This window comes from Hippopotamus amphibius, chromosome 12, assembly GCF_030028045.1.
Source record: "Hippopotamus amphibius kiboko isolate mHipAmp2 chromosome 12, mHipAmp2.hap2, whole genome shotgun sequence".
NCBI classification, from domain to species: domain Eukaryota; kingdom Metazoa; phylum Chordata; class Mammalia; order Artiodactyla; family Hippopotamidae; genus Hippopotamus; species Hippopotamus amphibius.
Window position 1 is genome coordinate 60,243,011 of NC_080197.1, and position 21,033 is coordinate 60,264,043.

The 21,033-nt window shown below is 35.5% G+C and overlaps 1 protein-coding gene across 23 annotated transcripts in view; it reads left to right on the forward strand.

Annotated features, from left to right (window-relative positions):
• SOX5 (SRY-box transcription factor 5) overlaps positions 1 to 21,033 on the forward strand; it is a 952,888-nt gene that overhangs the window by 269,038 nt on the left and 662,817 nt on the right. The window contains exon 1 of one of the 23 annotated variants that reach the window (XM_057701103.1): positions 16,447 to 16,590. The exons of the other annotated variants lie outside the window; for them this stretch is intronic. The gene's annotated coding sequence lies outside the window, so the exon portion shown is untranslated. Of the gene's footprint in view, positions 1 to 16,446; positions 16,591 to 21,033 lie in introns of those variants that run through there. 23 annotated transcript variants of the gene reach the window in all.

Sequence of the window (21,033 nt, forward strand, 5' to 3'; positions counted from 1 at the left end):
AATATAATATGATATGAAATGACATAATATAAACATAATGTTTCACCTGTAATTAGTAAATTTCATTCTCTCTTAACATGAGTAAAGCTTTTTGATACAGTGTTTCAGGCATTTCAGATCTGTGTGAAAGGAATGAACAATTTTCTAAGTATTTAGAAAAAAATTAAATTTCTATGCAATTATCAATATAAATTCTAGGAGGATTAAACTTTTAAATTCTTAATAAAAGAAACTGTAAGAGTATTAAGAGATAGTGTTGGTGAGTATATAAGTGGAGGGAGAGTTGGAAGTTATTTTTAAGCATTACACCAAAAACAGAAATCACAAAGGAAAAATTTTGCTATGTTTGATCACAAAAATGTAAAATCTTTTTTTCATCTTAAACGATAGAACTGACAAACAAATGAGGAGCTGAGAAATGCATTTGTAATATATTGGATTTAATGATATAAATTGCCGTTTTTATTAAAACTGTTTGACTATTGGCAATTTCATATGTTAATTATGAAATTAAAATATAAACTACTTACAAATTAAGGGAAAATAGAGATATAATTTGAATATTCAGTTAAAAGGAGAAAATCAGATGAAGACTAAACATATAAAATGTTTTTTGTAATAATTCGAGACATGCAAATTAATCGTGAGAGTGTAGTTCATTTCGCAAATTGGCAAAAATTAAAAATTGCTGCAATAACCAATGCTGAAGAGATTGTAGTGAGATGACGCCTCTCATTTATTGAGGCTGGTAGTGTCCATTGTGTTGCTGCATTAAAGATTCAGTTCACACAGTACACATTAAAATTTGTTAATGTTAATGTTTATGCTTCTAGGAAGTTATGTAATATTAACAGTATCTTAAAAATGGTCTCTGCATTAAAAAATATTGTGGTGTTTGTGTATGATAGAATATTAATTTCATGTAAAAATGTTGGAATGACATGGGAAACCAGAACCATTATAAATATTTAAGAAGTATTTGTTGAATGGATATGTGGGTGTGCATGCGCATGTGCACACACACACACACACACACACACACACACAAAGGTGTGTATCATGCATAGGACAAAAATACTCACAGAATATATGCCAAAATAAATAAATGACAAAATGCTCAAAGTCTAGATTACAGGATTATATCTGAGTTTTAAAAATTTTCACCTTTTAAATTGCATTTATTAGCTACCTTTCTTTAATAAATACACATAACTTTCATTTTAAGAAAAAATGCATATCAGTGTAGTAATCCATACACCAAAGAGCTTTTCTGCTATGTTTTCTTCTAGTTTTATAGTTTCAACTCTTATGTCCAAATCTATAATATGTTTCAAGTTAATTTTTGTGAGTGGTGTAAGCTAGGGGTTCAAATTCATTTTCCTGCATGTGGTTATCCAGTTTTCCCAACATCATTCATTAAAGAGACTTATCTTTTTCCCATTTCTTGGCTCTCAATTCTATTCCATTGGTCTATGTGTCTATTTTATGTCAGTACCATACTGTTTTGATTACTATAGCTTTGTAGTACTAGACTAGTTTGAAATCAGGAAGTGTGATATCTCCAGCTTTGTTCTTCTGTCTCATGATGGCTTTGGCTATTTGGGTTTGTTTGTAATTCCATACAAATTTTAGGATTTGTTTTTCCATTTCTATGAAAAATGGCCAATAGGAATTTTGATAGAGATTGCGTTACTATTCCATACACATTTTTCTAATGGTATCATTTCTATATACATAGATTGCTATATAAACATATCTAAATTCTTTATTCTAATTTTTTAATTAGAAAAAATTTAGGAAGATCAAAATGTTTTTCAGAATTTTCAATACATTGAAGTCTACATGGCTAGGATAATACGCTATAACACTGCCAACAGGTTTATCTGGGATTTACTCAGTAAATCCCAGAGGTAGGGTTGGGGTTGTACTGCTTCAGAATTGATCTGTGTCAGGTCATTGGGTAGTTCTTCACGTTGTGCCAACTTTTGCCTTCGTTTGAATTCCACTTGGTCCCACTGTCACTGAGAACAATACCCCAGAAATAAAATTTTTAGAATACTTTGAAAATAATTTCTGGATTGTGTATAATGGACAATAGGTATCATTTCTTATTAAGATATTCACTTTTGAAAGCCGTCATTAACTTCTTCTACCCCTCGCCAAGCATTTTCATAGTCCCTTTTAAAAAACTGAAGCAGTTACCTCATTGTTGTGAGTGTAATTCATGTCTATGAATTCACAGATGTAACTGCAGTTGGATTTTTAAAAAGTTCTCCTGCATTTCTCCCTTCTTTCTCACTTTCATAACCAAGTCCCTCAGTAAAAAAAGTGATTATTACCATAAAATGATCCAGAAGATGAAACAATTATTAAAATAAAGTAAAATACATTTGATAGATTGTTCAAATGAACTCATATTTTTGGATTAAAAATTTCTTTCACAAAATGAATTGTACGTTCTTCCACTGTCCAACATACGTCTGCTAGATAAATGAATTTTGGTGCATGACCATTTATTCTATTTTTTAAACTTTATCTGTACTGATATTAAAAATATAAACAAATATTTTAAGTCTAGGAGTAGGAATAACTTTTCGGCAGTAAGTAATACATTTTTAAAAGAAAATGTACACATTAAGACCAGCAATTTTAGAAAGGAGTAACAACGTATTGAGACTTACTAGAACCCATGGTGTTGATAGACCCTTAAATAGTAAATATTAAAATATTTATGAAATGCCACTGGAATACAGAAGGATAAGTAAACTAAGCAGAAAAGGAAGGTCAAAGCTAATTTTAACATTTGTATTTATTTAACAAACCATTGTATTTATTATCTTTATCCCCTCATTTCTCTCTTTTATTTTAAGAGTATTATTAGTTAAGAGCAAGAAATGTTTATGTCAGAATACCCAAATTACATTAAAAATCAGACCTCAAGACTATCTGTGAGGCAGAAATAATCCAACTATTATTTCTGGTATAAAAAGTTTTTTGAATACCATCATTTGCCCAGAAGCTGTTTTCCAACCTAATAACTCTTGGAATCACGATCTAAAATTTTAGGAGGATTAAGGCTGCATGACCACTAGAAAGTATAAGTGTGCAGGAACATGACCAGAGGTGAAATCTGACTTAAAATTTCTTTGAGGAAGCTCTGATTTGAAATAATCGCCATGAGAAAGTTAAAAATTCTACGTATAAGAAATGTTGCTTAGCAAGCTTGTCTTAGTTAAACATATACTAAATACTCCCACAGCAATCTTCATGACATTCAGTAATATCTTGGAGACATTAATTGATTTTAACCATCTCCTTCAATTCTCCTTGAACAAAATTACTCAGAATGGACGGAAATATGGTTCAACACATTCTGTATTGGTTTGTCTTCTTTTTAGTAATTTCTTTCCTTATGAGACATTTTGGAGGTGATGTGTGATGCACACCACGTCTGTTGATGGCAGACCCATTTTAGGTGTGCCTACCATTTTTCCACTCCAGTATTTCATAAAAGATGTGTTAAGAGTTGTTTGGAAAAGAAGGAGGCAGGAGGCATCTCTGTGTAGCTGTTATACTATCAGTGTACCAAGTACGATCTGTTTGTTGCAGAGGTTACAGCAATACATAAACTGGGATCCTGAGCCTAAAAACTGAGATAAAGTACTGGGATGTAGTTGGGATGAGTATGGCAAAAGTACATCAGTCCCTCTGGTGAAAGGCAGATTGTAAAGATTCATAGCTCACTTCTGAGTACTTCGCCTGTAGATGCTATCTTTGTTGTATACGCTCGTTTTCTCAAGATGGGGTCAGCTTGCCACTAGTTTAATCATTAGCATTTACTTTAACGTTTGGCCCTGTAGATAACCTGAACGCCACTTCTTTCAGAAACAGTGGCTTCAAATTTGTTGCCCCACAATGTCTAGGAGAAACCCAATGGTGACAAATAATATTTTGCAAATATGGTTTGAGGGATATGCAGTTCTTTTGAAATGCCCTGAAATCCACCTCTGGACTAAACCAGAGATGCAAAGAGCTATGTCTCTGCCTTCTGAAGACCCCAAGTAAGTGACCTTTATGACCTATGCTTTAATGTGGTATCACTGGCCCTGATTGAGGGCTACTATAAGAAAGAGCCCCATAAAACTCATTATACCTACCAAGAATTGTGTTGCAGAAATATTTCATTGCAACTTACTGTATCCATTCTATAAGACTCAGTGAGAGAAATTTCTAACTCCTCTTATCGGATGCTGCTCCTGATATATAATATTCATTTATAGAAAAAAGTAAGTGCTGTATATTTAAAGCATGAGTACATTTTTAAACTCTCTTTTTATACTTCTACTGTTCATCCTCTTTAATGATTAAATCAATGTGACTAAATTTTTTACTAGAAAAGTCAGCTGAAGGGGGGCTCCAAAGGTATTAACTTATAGTATTAAAATAAGTCATGGGGATGTCATGCATTGGTACAGAATGGTGACTGTAGTTATTAGACTATTTTTATCTAATGATGCCTGTGTATTGTATGAGTGACCAGTGTTTCTTTAGTCAATCACTACGAAAAAACTTAGTGCCAAATTTGGAGTCTCCCTAGCCAAAGTTATAGACATTGATGGAATGTATTTACCATAATTATACCCCTCTTTTTGTTTTTATTTCTACCATCTTGTAAACTTTTAACTGATATTCTCTGTTACATTTCATGTATCAGAGAAGAAAGAGGTTTCATAGGCAGGGAATGAGGGAGGGACAAGCTGTGGAGACGTTCAGAGAATCCCAAAAGGCGTAGCTAAGACAATGATATTTGTGGTGGGCCTTGAGTGGTGGAAACAAGGAGAACTTGGAAAAGCATGAGCAAAGGTGCAGAGAAAAACTGTGTGGTTCAATTTGGCTCAGAAATATTAAGGCAGTAGTGACATAATCAGTGTGTAAATTTCAGATTGTTTCATCTGAGGAGTTTATGCATAATTTTATCTAATTTGATAAATAGTAAGATTCCATTGACTGTTTTCCTCCATAAGGAAAATGCCAATATTGAGCATGCTTTATCCACTGCAGCAGTGCTTTCTCTGGGGCGTGGTATGGTATGAATTTTGGGGGAGCGGGGGAAATGTTGGAATTCAAGAGACCAAAAGAAAATGTAATATAAATTTCCCAATAGAAACTGTATAAATGCATTTAATGAGAGTAGGTGTTGGTAACCATGACAAAATATGATTAATACAAATTTGTTTGATTGATACCTCACTACAGAGCCTTATGGCTTACGTACTACCCAGCTGTTTAGGCCGAGTCCACCAGCTAAGTCCCGTCCCGTCCCGTCCCGTCCCGTCTCATCTCCTCTCCTCTCCTCCTCTTTTCTTTTTCCTTTCTTCTCCTCTTCCTCCCCCTCCCCTCCTTCTTCTCTTCCCCCTCCCCTCCACCCTTCTTTCCCCTCCTCCTCCCCCTCCTTTCTTTTCTTCTCTTCTCTCTTTTCCTTTTTCTTTTTTTTACTGGTAAGCATGGTATTACAATAAGTAGATATGGTCATTGTATTGAGTATGCATTTAAAAAAAATTGAGGTATAAATTGACATGTAACATTATATTAGTTTCAAATATACAACAAAACGATTCAATATTTTTACGTATTGTAAAATGGTCACCACAATAAGCCTAGTTAACATCCGTCCCCACATGTCATTACATTTTTTTTCTTGTGATGAGGACTTTTAAGATCTACTCTCTTAGCAACTTTCAAATATACAGTACAGCATTATGTATAAACTATAGTCTGTACATTAATCCCCATTTATTTTTTTAACTGTAAGTTAATACCTTTGGACACCCTTCAGCTAACTTTTCTTCTAAAAATTTTAGTCATATTGATTTAAGCATTATAGAGGGTGAATAGTAAAAGTATAAAAAAGAGAGTTAAAAGTGTACTTTTGCTTTAGATATACTGCAGTTAATTTTTTCTCTAAAATTTAGTGTTTCCTATTTTGTCGCAGTCTATATTTTAAATCTCAGTGACAAGAATATAGCTAACATATGTTGAACACTTATAAGCACTTTATAAGCATTTTCCATGTATCAGCTCATTTGGTTCTCAGAACAATTCTATGAGATAAGTTTTATTATTATCTAAATTTTGCATTTGCGGAAACTGAGGCATGAAAAAATTTTTTAAAGTCTTGCTCAAGCTTACACAAGAGACTTAAAAGATGACATCTGGATATGAATCTAGATAGTCTTGTTTCTAGGGCTTATATTCTTAATAGTATACTATTTTGTGAACCCAAAGTTGAGGGACGTTATTACCTAAATTTAATTTCTCTCCAAAGACTAAAAATATGGATTCCTTATTAACTTTCTAGATTTATCGTCCGTTCGAACTCCGGCACTTTAGAAAGAGAAAGGAGCTAAGAGGCATGTGATCCACCTTGCCATTCACTGCAGAAAACCTCTTTACAACATTATGCTAGATAATTTCCTGTCTTCAAAGTAGATACTTTAAGTTAAAAACAAATTAATACGTCCCAAGAAAGTCCGTTCTACTTTGGGGCAGCTCTGTTAGAAAAGTTACTACTCTTAATCTCCTCCCCTTTACCATAATTTTTACACCAATTGGACGTGAATTAAAACATATCGGTTAGCAGTAAGTATATTGTCATAATAATCATAGCTAACATTTATTGAGTACTCACTATGTGCTGGCACTCTTCTGAATGCTTTCTGTGGATTACCTCTTTGACCCTCATTAACTAGTGATATAGATAGTAAGTGAGAGGTCAAGATATTTGCCTGAGTTCACAGTTAATAATGAAAACCCAGATTTCTATCCCCATACAACTTAGTACCAAGGTAGCTGGCTCCTGAGTTACCTTTCATTCATCATGCTTTTCCTCCTCAGTCAACCCCATCTCTTATCATTGAATCAACGGAAAAAACCTCTTGATCGTGCCTCTTGGGAGTTTGCCTGCTTTCTGTCGAGCTTTTTTCCTGTTACTTTCTACCCACTCCCCCTCACACCATCCTTGTAAGGTAGGTCTTTTCAAGTTGTCTTTCCCCTAAGTGTTTATTATTTCTACTTCTCTATCTTTGCACCTGTGATTCTACTTGGAATTTTTTGTTCTTCTTTTGTACTCTCATCATCATTTGTCAACCTCCAATTCATCTTTCAAAGTCGAATTTAATGCCAAACTTCTTCAAGATGACTTCTCTGTAAAGAACAAGCAAAATTAAGTCCCCCTCCCCTTGCTAAAACCTTATTTTATAGAATTATGGACCCTTAAGACATGCAAGATGACACTAGACAGTATTTAGGCTGGTTCAGCCTCACTAACCTTGAAGACAGGTTAGTCTGCTTCATTGTTGGGCACCTCTGTTACTTAGAAAGTTTTTCCTTTGAATAAGTCATATCTTCCCTCCCAGTAACGGCTTGTCATTGAGCATAGCCCTTCCATTTAATCTGTTTCGTTGATTGTATTCCATTTAGCACTTTGTAGTATGTGAGTTGTAGGTTTCTTGAGATCTGTCTCCTCAGTAAGTCTGAACACCCCTTTTAGTTAGAAACCATAATTTATACTTCTCTGTTTCTCTCAGTGCCTTACATACTTTTTAGCACAGACCAGGTATATGGTAAATACTCAGTAAACAATGCGATGAACTGTGCTAATAGTTCAATATATGTGCTTGTGTATATGTGTGTGTATTATATATATGTAAAATTATGTAAATCAAAGTGGATTTTTTGTATTTACATATAATAATAATAGTGCCTGAGGATAGCTAGAGTAATCCCTGACATTTGTGAAACTTATTTTCTCTCTCTCTCTCTCCCTCTACATGCACGTGCGTGCATACACACACACACACACACACACACACACACAAACACACACGTTTCCACTTTGAGTACCTGAGGTGTCCAGCACATTTTTGTGTCATATTTTGATGACAGATATTTCAGATATTTTAATCTATTTTGCTTTTTAGGAAAGACTACCAGATATCTAGATCCATTACCTGTTGAATGGAAACCTAGATAGGATAATATAATGTCTTAACTCCTGGAAAGGTGGGCTAGAAGAGTGGTTAAGAGTGGAGCTCTTGGGCTTATCAGTCCTTGACTGCTATTAACTAGCTGTGAGATCCTGAACAACTTCCTCAATTACTTGTTGCTCAGTTTTTCCATCTCTAAAATTGAGATAATAGTACTTATTTCGTAGAGATTTGAGCATTAAATGGATTGATGTATAAAGTACAGAGCACATATCTAGATTTCAGTAAATGGTATTACTGCTAAAAAGCACTCACCTAGTATCTGAAAGAAATAGTGTAGCTAAGATAATAAAGAAGTAGTTCTAATGATCCCTAGTGATCAAACTTACTTTAGTTTATTTTCCAAAACTCCATAGATCTCAATTTTTTAAGAGGAATTCTTATGATTTTTCTTTTCAGTAGCACAGCTAATTCAAGAAACTTCACTGTTTGGACATTTTCTAATATTTGTTTAACATTCCTATGTGTTTAACATTTCTAGTATTTGCTTAAACAAATATGTAACTATTTTGATATTATTATTAACAGTGCTATTAGAAAAACAGCTAAATAATTCTCATTCTTGACCTCTGATTGCTGAAGAATTTAAAGCTACAGATAAATTTAACAGTCAAAGGAGTTTAGTTTTATAAGCCAATAATGATAAAATGAGAATATGACGTTTTATAGCACTTTACAGTTTTTAAGTGCTTTCTTATGCATTGTGTCATTTAAGATATTAACATAGTAATTCTCATTTATAGATACTACTTGGATGTGAACCATACAGCCCCTTTTTCTTTTATCAGCTGAGTCTAGCTACATTCAGGAATCTTTTAGAGGCCATGGGCTTTAAAAATAAAATTTAAGAATAGGTTCAGAGCCACCAGTTGTACAATTAAAAGCACTGTCACTTGACTCCTTGTGTGGGAGGCTGGAGAAAAGACTAAATAAAAACTGGAGCTTCAGTCCTGTCAATCTAAAATTTAGAATCTAAATTATAACACAGAGAAACCAAAAGTCACCTGGAAAAACTTTGTGCATCATTTCTGTATACTTATATATGTAGTATATGTAAATGTATATAATAAACATAGGAAAATATTATTTTGAAAACAGTTTCTTCAAAAAAACAAAACATAAGATCAAATGAGGAAATGATTAAAAATGCAAAGATGCTGATTTGGAAATTTTGTTTTTCCTAAGGACATTCTTTGATTTTTCAATTAACTTGTATACCCCTTCTCTGCAGGAAAGAAATATTTAGACTATGGTTCCAGGTATAAGCTAGCTGACCATGACTTTCTGTATCCACAAAGCAAAGCTGGCCACCCAAACTTGTGAAAGCCCTTTCCCTTCTCTTCACACTTCCAAAGGGTTAACTGAGAAGTGCTCTATTGTATTCCTGATGGTTTTCTCCGTGGAAAGCCCAGTGGGCTCTTTCAAGGGACTCTAAACAATGAGCTCAGTGAGGCTGTTCTGTCTAATTACTCAAAGACAGGGATGCTAAAGAGGAATTAATGACAGTTGACAAGTGCAATTAATAATTATAGCAAAGCCGGGAGTCATGCAGCAGGCAGATGACAATAACGGGGTAGCTCTACGTGGCAGCTTTCATCGGTGTGTGCTCTGTGCGTGTGTTTAAAGTGAGAGGCTTTGTGCAGGATGGCCACACTTCCTGCTGACAGGGTAGAAACTATAATTCAGCAGCTCTAATGGATGGAGTCAGTCATATTCTCATTCATGCTCTCTCCCTCTCTCTCTGCTTTTTTTCTCTCTCCCCTCCCTCCTTGCTTTCAGCTCTTCCAATTTGGTGAAAGAAACATAGTGTAACTTATACAAAACTTAACAGGAAAGAACTACAGTTTAGCTTGCAAGATCAGCTGGTGACAAAGCTACTTAAAATTCCTGGTGGGCAACCGGGAGGAGAAGGGCCGGGAAAAGGCAGTCGCAGAAGTGGGATTTCCATATCAAAGGGCAAGCCTTTGGCTCTGAATGGTAATTAAAGTACCCCGATTTCATCCTCGTGGTCGAGTCATGAAAGGGGAAAAAATTAGAGAAGCATTTTTCACTCCCTTCAGACTCCAGAAAGGAAAGCCGTAAATTAAATGAAAGTTGAGCTAAAAGGTGTCTAACACTTCAGTCTTTGCATCTAATAGAAGCTATGATTTTTTTCTCAAGCATTTATTCAGTTCACATCTTCGTTCTGCCCTGATTATGAAGGATGTAATGTCTGCTTACATTTATTGTGCACATATCTTGGGCTTCCCGAGTTTGCAAAGGATATCAGTTTTCATTACACTGCCCTGGAGCCCAGTCATTGGGGAAGGGTTTGTACACTCTGAGCAAAACTAACCTGTTTTAAGAATTACTTCATCAGGTAACCAAAAAGAAAAACAAAAAACGCTGATGCAATGTTCACTTTTAGATAGCTGTAGCTACGACTTAGCAAAACTTGTATCTCAAAACGCTGCAGGTTTGACTTTTATTTGCTATAAATTTGTGCCTCTTCTTTCATTGACTGCAGGAGCTATTTTACCGTCTCTTCTTCAACACTCCCATTTCGAAGGCCATCGCTTTATGAAATAATTATTTCAAATTGAAGTATGGGACTTATAAGCGGTTTCACATTCGTTAAAGGAGAATGCCACTTATGTTCCGGGAAAGAAGGACTTAGAAATCTTATTTCATTTTTTTGGGATGAGATGTTAAACTTGGACCTACCTCTCTATTCATTAAAGATCACAGAGCCTTTTTTTTTTTTTTTTCTAAAGAACCCAGAATCCTGGCCAAACTCCAATGTAGATAATTACATTCCACCTACCTAATTCCCTAGCTGCTTTAATTGGAAACAATTCCACTCTACTCTCCATCCCCCTTACTTCTTGTCCTTAAACTGCTTTGTAGCTTCTAAAGCATCTTTCACAAGCTACCATAGATCTTCTACCCTCAAAGTACTGCTTTAGATTTGGGGTAAGATAAATTACACAGCCATGGATTAGTACTCAAAGGTTTGCTCCAAACAAAACACAAACACACAACTCAACTGAATTTCAACTCACCTTCTGTAGTTACGTGGGACCCAGTGTACTAAGTGGAAAGCTATTTTCATAAGAAGAATTAGTCCATGAATTCTCAAGATGATGTTGCCACTAAAAGGGCAAAAGTTGGTTTTTAGGAGGTAAAAGGCTTATCCTTTGGATGCAAAAGCACAGATACATATACAGTAAATATGCAGTATATCTGCTGTGTTAAAATTTCGCAGGAAGGCTTTAAGGAAGGATTTATAAAAAGGTTCATTGGGGAGGATGATAGTGAAAAAAATATTGAGAGACTGATTTAAACCTACAAAGACCTGCGTTGATTGGCAATACAAGAGAGAAGGAATGGCAGAGGCCAGGAGAACCCACCTCCATTCTTCTCGCCTTGCTTTCTTTTCTTGTTTCTCTTCATTTGTTATTGAAGTCTGTGATACAGATGAAGAACCAGTGTGATCTATTCCTCTGTTTCTTACCTCTTCTTAAAGAGTAACATAGTTGGACCAACAAAGTACAGTAATGAATGACTGAGGAGGTATACACTAATGAAAGCACTTTGTAGAAGGAAGACTAATCAAATTAAAGCCCAAAGGAGAAAGATCACAAATAACATGAAGAGTATAATATATTAAATCCTGACTTAGGATTATCATTGGAAAGATAGTAGGAAATATTAATTTCATATATATATTTTAAAGAGGAAAAAATATACATTATCTTCTAGACTTCAGTAGTTAAAGAAAAAAATGGAAAGAATACTAATGGATTGGATATAGTGATGCGTTTTCTAGCTTGCTCTTCTGAGAGAGTGTACTGACTCTGGCATATCACAAAAGAGTTAAGAATATTTAAAAACTGTGACCAGGTGAGACCCTTAGTCCATCTAGTTCAGTATTATGCAGTAGCACCAAGAATGTTGTATGAGCACACTGTTACCCTATAGGTCAAACAGAAAATGTTGACAACACCCAGATAACCAACTGTAGCTTGGGAAGAATTGGGTGATGGTGATGATTGTGATGACGATGGTGGTGATGATGGTGATGGTGGTGATGATAGGGGTGATGGTGATGATGGTGGTGATGGTGATGATGGTGGTGGTGATGGTGGTGGTGATGATGGTGGTGATGATGGTGGTGTTGATGGTGGTGGTGATGATGGTGGTGATGATGATGGTGGTGATGGTGACGATGATGGTGATGGTGACGATGATGGTGATGGTGGCGATGATGGTGATGATAAAGATGGTGTTGATCATAGGTACGTACGTAGCATGAACTCTGAGTCAGGAGCTGTTTAAGCACTTTACTTATAGTAACTCATTTAATGTTCTCAAATACCCTGAGGTCATTAATTTTTCCTTCATCCCTATTTTTATAGATGAGGAGGTTATGGCACAGAGAGTTGAGTAACTTACCCAAGAAGTAATTTTGAGTTTAAGGATTACAATAGCATATCATCTATAAAGCTTTATTAGGACTTTATAATCTTCTCATTTTTAGTTCCATTGCCTTAGGAAGGATTAGATACCATGATAAATAATGGAAAATTTCATACTATCTCTTCATAGGAAATATGGGGTTTTCAAGATTTTATGAAATAGTCTTTTTATTTTCCCTTCCATAGACAAAATATCTTCAAATTTTTTTACTTTAAAATGTGTACCGCATTCCTTTTTATATAATAACCCATTCAATTATTTAGGGACTTATAAAGTCAATCTTAAAAGATATCTGTATAGGAATTTCCCATTTCTCTTATGAATAGACACTGTGTTCTTGCTTCTCTTTTGTTTTGCCCTTCCCATCTTTGCCTTAAAGGCAATAAAAAGCAAATGACTTGAGGGGACTTCCGGAGATGAATAAGGATCAATTGCGTCTTTTCTACCATTTCTAGTTCTGGGTTTCCTAGATAAGTTTTCATGTGTGGATCCTATGTTATCAATATTTAGTCAATCAAAGAAAAGTAAGATCTTAGATCCTTTTCAAATTATTTGCAACCTTATAGAATAAAAAAAGATGTACCGGTATTTCGTCAATCCTGCTTATGAGGAGCTGGGCAGGAATTGAAATAATAATCTTACTTGCAAACAAAAGTTTGTGTCTGAACTGCTTGGTGGAGACACACTTGCCTCCTGTCTCCTGGTTCTTTGTTTCCATTTCTTTCCTTTTTTCTTTTTCTTTTTTTTTTTTGTCTTTTCTTATCTCAATGTCTCTATGTATCTCTCCTGTTTCCTGGCTCAAGTGCATCATTTTCTGCTATTGTGCTTAAAAAACTTGGCTGCAGGGGCTCTGAAATGAATAAAAATGTAATCCTCGCTGTGCCCATTGTGCGTTCTCATTTGTTTTTGCTGTATCGATTTATCAGCGGAGGGAAATTACTTGCTGGAAGAGAGGATGCCAGTCAGAATGACATTTATTTCATAGTACAAGGAGGCTCTCCAGCGTGTTTCCATGTAACCCAGATATTGGAGCTGTAAAAGGGCTTGTAACAAGGTTTAGTGCTATGATTAGATCGTGTGGAGCACCTTGCTTTCATAACAACAGGCACTCTGCAGGAGCGAGGGCCTCGGGTTATGGTCAACCCCCCCTTTTTTTTAAACATAGACACAATTCAACAATTCCCTCTCCACCTAAACTGTTTCTATTCCAAAAGCCAAATCTTGCAGATTTACAAGAATAAAAGAGGTATATTTTTAGATGCCTAAAGCTTTCGTAACATCAAATTAAATGCAAAAATAGATGAAACACTTGCCTATTAATCCCCTTAACTTTTTTTTTTTGGCCTTTTCCCCTTTATTTTAGAGAAATTGTTCCATTTTAATTCACCAAAGCAAATCTTTTCATTCAGTGATTGTAAGTTACATGTGCTCAAGGCTACTAATTACCTGTGAAACCAAACACATTCTCTATGTAAAAACTAAGGCAACTGTGGCAAATTTTAACAGCAACTGTTTCTGGCTTAGATACTTAGAGGTAAAATTTCCTAGGTCTTTGCTTTCATTCTTTGTAAGCCTAAAATTTAGGAAATTAACTTGTTTCATTGTCTTCCGAGTTTTCCATAGAGCTGATACAGTTGGAATTTGTCATAGCCATTTTTTTTCCTCTATGGAATAAGAGAAATGAGTCTATTTTCTAGGGAATGTGTTCATCTTTATGAATATATAGGAGATGTTTTCTTTTCTTTCCCCCCTTTCCTCGCTGTGGAGATGTGTTCATTTTGTAATGTTGAGATTTGTAGAATGGAAAACAAACAGTAAACTTAAGTTAGTAAATTAAACAAAGACCTGTACTTCTTTTTTTAGCAGTACTTCCTTGAAGAACTGGGGTTGTGATGCTGAGGTGTATTGTGCTCTGATAGAATATATGCTTTGTAGATTCCTTTTTAAAATATTTGACCAGCTGAGTTCAGTAAGGACTGGGATCTCTCCTTAAAGAAGATTAGAACTTTCACACAAATTTAGATGTAGAGTATAACATAGACTGTCAGACCAGGAGAGACAAGGCAGTACATTTGGTAGCTATTTTATTACAATTTATTAAATACAGAGATTACTTGTTTTTTTTTTTGGAATTCGAGGGGGTCATCTAAATATTGAGTGAGGGAATAAAAGAACTTCCTGCTATTCTAAGTCATATCTCCGACATGTAGTTCGAGACTGCTCTTGTTCAATGTTTGTATGCTTTTGCCTGTTAACTAGGCAAAAGTTAAAATTTTATCAGCTCCATAAAAAATTAGGAAAAGAATGAACCAAGGTAATTTCCTAAATATCAGGTTTATAAGAATAATAGCTAAGACCTGTTATTTATCTTGAAGAAGTACAGTATGTTTAATTATACAAATCTTAGTAGAAGTAGGTTTTTGTGTAAGTCTCAGCTGACTCACTCAGCCTCTGTCTGCTACCCAAACAGTGTACAGTTCTCTTTTGAGTCTTCCAATACAGAACAATATAGGTGCCAACTCCAGGAGATTCAGTCTTGGTTGTTGGTTTTACTGTAATACTCAGATGTTAAGTTTAACTAGAAAAGATTACAGGAATTATAAAGGACAAGTGATCTGGAATCTGATTTTTCACATTTTGAATGGAAAAGACCTTCAGTATGAGAGCCAGTATACAATACTCAGAATTGTGGGCCTGCTTCTGTTAAGTGCCTTTCAATTAGAATTGCTGGGCATGCCCAGGGGAAAGGTAGGACTTTTAAATTAAACATATTAGACCTTGGCATACGTCCTCAGAATCGGAAATCTATTTGGGTACCTTCAGTGATCATTCTTAATGAACTCACCTTGTACCTTTGAATGAGTTGACACCCTTAATGACTAGGTATAATATTTTAAAAGCTAAATTAAAATGTAGTTTTGAAAAACCCAATTGTCCATGTTATTCTTTTCTGAGCTTTTTGAATTCCAAGATGTTTCAGAACTTCAAAGGGAAATGCTGCTGCCTTTAGATTTTTAACAAAATCCTACAAGGGCTGAACCTTTCAGCAAATCTGTCAGCTTCTCTGTTCCAAGGACAACTGCAGTGTCGTTTTCTGCTCCTGCTGATATTAATGGAAAACCAACCTTTTGACATGTTTAGGCTGTGTCTTAAAAGTTCTCTATCTCTTACGGGGGTAATAAAGGTTAGAAATCACTAGCTGCAAGTGATTTGTGTCTTGACTAAAATCTTTTCCATAAGACCTGCTTGGAATAGGTAGACATAAATACTGCAGTGATGATGTAAAATGTGTTAGGTGAATAAATTATACTGGGGAAGATGCTGCCTCATAAATTTATATTTATACACACAGAACAAAACTTTACTATCACAGACTTTCAACATTCAATTTGTGCTCTTGACAGCAACTTTATTCTACCATACTTCAAACTAGAGGTGGTTTTGAAAATAGGCAGTTTAGAGAGATTTCTGAAGTCTTCCATCTTTGTGATTTAACTGTTGTTTCCTAACTCCTATGATCTCTCATTCACTAAATTTAAAGGCAGTGCTTGGTCAAGTTTAAACTGGACATATGCCTACTTCTCTATCTTAAGGAACAGGGTTTCCTTGTGGTCTAAATACCACAATACCATTCCACTCCCCCTCACCACCTTTTTTGTGTAGGATATTAACTTGAATAGAAAGGGAAGAAAAGCACTAGCATCAGAAGTAAGTACCGGAACAAAAGTGGTCTAAGAGTACTGAGTGAAGTAAAAGACCATTTAATTTGAATGTGGTGTATTTTTTAATGGTGAGATCCTGAGGTTAAATGTACAAGTGTGCAATCTATTTTATTTCAGAGAGGTGGTTTCCAGCTGCAGTGGTTCATTCTAGGCTGCTCAATGGCATGTTGGCCTGGGATCTCACCCCACTCTTCGCGATGCCATGTGATTGTGAAGCAACGTATGTGAACTTGCCTGGTTGACAGCTGTCAACTGTCAATGGCCATATGTAATGATGAGGCAAGTTACAGGCTGCTGTCTGATTAGATGGAAGAAATAGAAATAAGAAACAACACTGAAACATGCCCCTGAAAGGTCTAAAACAGGTATGATTCTTTTTGGAAAAGGGGCTGGTGTGATACAGGACTTATGCACCCCTATTTCTCTATAGACCCCATTTCTCTGTAGCTACAGAAGATAAATTTTGCTTGTCAATATTGACTCTCCACTGAATGGGAAAAGTCTTATCAACCTTACAGATCAAGGGCCAGGACCAATGATCACACAGAGGAACATTCAAATAGGAGGGCATTTGGTTTGTAGGGTAAATACAAGCCTGTGAAAGGCCTCTTTGTAGTTACTCTTCCCTCCTCGGCACAGAGAACGCATTTCATTCAAGACTAAGCGTTTACTAAGCGCTGTTCTGTGCAAGGTAATGTGATGGGCAAGTGTGGAAGTATTGCTTTGGGACAAATTTTATTGTCAGTCCAGAGAGATGAGCAATGGCATGGCCATCCTGGACCCATACGGCTGTGCAAGCCATTCTTTGGCATCTTTTCTATTGAAGGGACATGTTTTTAACCACCAGCTCCACAAGTGATCACTATTGTGTGATTTCTTAGCCTTTCTCTGAGCACCACCTGCCTTTGATCATGTTAACAAAAAGATCCTCTTCATTATGTCTGTTGTGACTATCATACATTCACCTAGAATGAAATATTCTGGAAAACATAAGCAAGCAAGCTTAACCAAGTTAGAAAGAAAGGCACTGGAGAGAGACAGACAGACGTAAAGAAGCTACAGTCAAGTGATGACTGTCAAGGAGAGAGGATGAGTGGACCTAGCAAGGCTAAACAAAAGAAAAGAAGAAAGAAAAAAAGAAATCAACTTCCTATTTCCTCCTTCTAATACAACAAAGCAATGGGTTCCAACTATTGGTGCCTCAACTCCCTGATGGCTACAATCTATTTACCTCAGAAATATCGGTTCTCTGAGCCTTGTGTCTGGGGAGTCACACTAAGAATTTGTTCTCCAGGGGCAAGTCACCACATGCCAAACCTGGATCTCCTCTGCAAGCCTCCTGTCCAAGTGCCACAAAATGTGCTTCCTGAAAATTCTGTTCTTCGGATTTCTCCTCCTCTGGAAAGGGAGGCTCAGTACAGTTCCTTCTCAACCTTTTTCTGACAAGTTCCGTAAAACTTCACCTTGAACAATTAGCTCCAGAAAGACTTTGCCCAGACCCTGAATGTTAAGAGACAGTATGGGAAATGGTTTTATAGAAATTGACTCTTGCTTTTGCTTTTGCCTTTTGAAATGCCATCAAGAACTCTTTATTGCTTTCCAGTGAAGACTTACTGTGCCTACAAGGCTCTGCTTCTCTGGTACCTATCGAACTTCCCCAGCCTTGTCTTACAGTGCTCTGCTTCAACCACTCTGATCTTTCCTTCCAGTGCTCAAGGGCCCCAAGCTCTTTCTTGCTCTGGGCCTTAGCACAGACTCTTCTCTCTCTGTCGCTGTCTCTATCTGTCTGTCTGTCTCTCTGTCTCCTGTGTCTGTCTTTTTTGTCTCTCTGTCTCTCTCTCTCCTGTCTCGGTCTTTTCTGTCTCTCTCTGTCTTTTTCTGCCTCTATCTCTGTCTTTGTCTTTCTGTCTCTCTCTCTCTTATGCTTTCTAACCATCCTCACTTTGCTCTGAGTGAACTCTAAGTCATCAAATAGATTTCATTTTGGGCCTAACTTCTTCAATGAGTCTTCGCTCAATCTGCAGTCTAGATATGGTTTCCTTACTATCCATCCTCATACTACCTTCCTTTCTACCAGAACTAACTTACTCTGGAATTACATACTCATCTTTTTGTGCTTAGTGGATTAATATTCCTCTCCTTATCTTGGAACTATAAGTTCCAAGCAGAGACCAAGCCTTTCTTTCTCCCCTTCATATCCCTACCTCCCAGCACAATATTAGCACACAGGAGACACTCAGTAAATAGTTTTTGTACAAATGACTACCCCTTCTGTGGCATCGCCAAAAATAAATCACTCTTGATGTTGATAGGTGGTACATTTCTCTTTTCTTGAGGAACAGGCATGCTTTTGTTTATTATTATTTTTAATGTTCTCTTCGTATGCCATTATATTTCTATCTTGAAAAAATGATTGGTAAAAATCTTATATTTTTTTAATTCCCAGTTGCTAGAGCTTCTCTTAGGTTTTGGCATGACTATTTCATAAATCTCCTCTTCTTTTGTCATTTACCTATGGTCTTTTCACTTTGTATTTCATTATAAGCTGTGTCAAAGCTTTTTGGAAATATTTGGGGGTATATGATATTAAATAAGTGAGGTGAATCAACCCCAGGCAAACCCATTTCCCTACAATAATGGTGGTGTTGGAATACTTTATCCTTTAGTAAACATGGCCCAAGAAGAATTTTATGTTTTTTTTTCTCAATTTGTGGGAAACATTTAAAAAATATCTTTTACTTTGCACCTGTACACTACTTCTCTTCCAAGAATATTTTAGCTTTAAGCACTTTCCAATCATTACTTGATTAGCTGCCAACATGTCAGTGTTTATAATATGGAGGAACTGAGGCAAAAAGAGCCAAAATTTCAGAAAGTTGATAACATGAGAATGTATTCCTGGCTCTTAGTCTCTTGCAGTTTCACTCAGGTGGTATGATGCTAGGTTGATAATCGTTGATGTGGAATTATTATTTTAATTTCCTTGAGCTTTTTTTTAATTTGAAACATTGAAGTTTTATATGACTGACAATGACTGATATGACCATCCTAAAATATTTTACTTCAAACAGTCCTTTTGAAAAATCAGTATTTATAAATAATTTGAGAAAATCGACAGAGAAAATGATATTAAAAAAATTGAAATAAGCGTTTTTAATAGTCAATGTGATGTGACACCTATGTAGACATTTTATGAGAAATATTATTAAAATATAAGACTAAAACCAAAATTTTTAATATATATGCACACCAGTTGTATCATGTTGAAGGCATAGATTTCATGGCCAAAAACTGAACTTGGCCCAAATCCAAAATGTTCACTTAATGCTAGACAATGATATTAGTGTGTAGCAGATGAACTAATAAACACAAAATACTTGATACATATATCATTCTACATTGGAGCCATCTTCTCTTTTGGTTAAAAAGAATGTCGAATTTTTCATAGGTTAAGACAAAAACATCTAAAATGGATATTTCCCTCTATGTGTCACTAAAGGCGGAGGCAGCCGGCAGAGTACAAAGCTGCCTCCATTTGCTTTGTACGCATCTTAGTCTCCATTAGTAACCCCGTGTCTCAGATCAACCCATGAGAAGCCATCTTTAGTTAGGCTGCAGCAGAGCACTCCTGGACTTTCTGTCCACTGATGTCTACTCTAAACTATATGGCAAACCCATAGACTCAAGATTAGGGAAGTACAATACAACAAACAAAGTAGGAGAGCTTTCTTCTTCCCCTGTTTCTCCTCCAAATATGGAAAACAATGACTGGCTTAAAACCATCAACCCTTACACCTACTTGGCAACATTCAGAACTGAAATCTTCCCAACATCGTTGGATGGTCATCTTGGTCAGTTTGCAAATTGGTAAGTTAAATGGCTTGAGCTCAGATTAACTTCAGAACCATTATACAAGAGACATGTAGATCATGAATGGGAAAAAATATGGTTGGTATTTTTGGCTCCTTCAAAATAAGGAATATTTCTAGTCAGGTGGAAGCTCCAGGTATAGTTAGATGGAGAAACTGTTATTAAATAATACTGGGACCTTACTCTCTGGAGTATGTTAAGGGACTTTCAGTATATACAGTTATAATCATAATTATGGATATACTTTAAAAGTATATAATAACCACATGTATACTTAATGAAAAATCCTGTTGTTCTTTTGTTAAGTGGTTAGTCAGTTAAATCATTCTATAATATAACTATTCAATGGGGCAACTTAGGATTTTTAGAATGACTTTATTTAAACATTATATGCAGACAATACATAAAGAGTAGTACTTACATGGACTGGTTGTATGAAAATAAGGACCACTCATAGAAAATGAAAAATTAAATTTAACAAATGTACAAGTTAAATAGTTCATGTTTGAAATAATGGCTTTAGTGTTAATTCTTTTTCTCTTTGAATTACTAAAGAGCAGTTATTGAGCATTTCCTAATTTTAATGTCTTGGTTACAGTTGAAATAAATATAAGATAGAAATGACTGTTATTATCTTAAACTGGAATATTATTTATGTATTCATCTGGTTCAGAAAAATATATCTTACACAGAAAACATTATAAACTCCGAAACAAAGGAAATATTAGAGATTATTTATAAGCTGGCAACAGAGAAATATAGCTTTGGTTGTTAAAACCTTTATAACACGTCTCTAGTAAATCATGCATTTATCTAAATAATATATGTTTTATGATATGGAAGTGAATGAGCTAGAGTTCCAAGTTCACAGGGCTATACATGTATTTTTCTTTATTCTTGTTGCTTTCTTTCTGATTATAAAAAAAAAAACTTGTAAA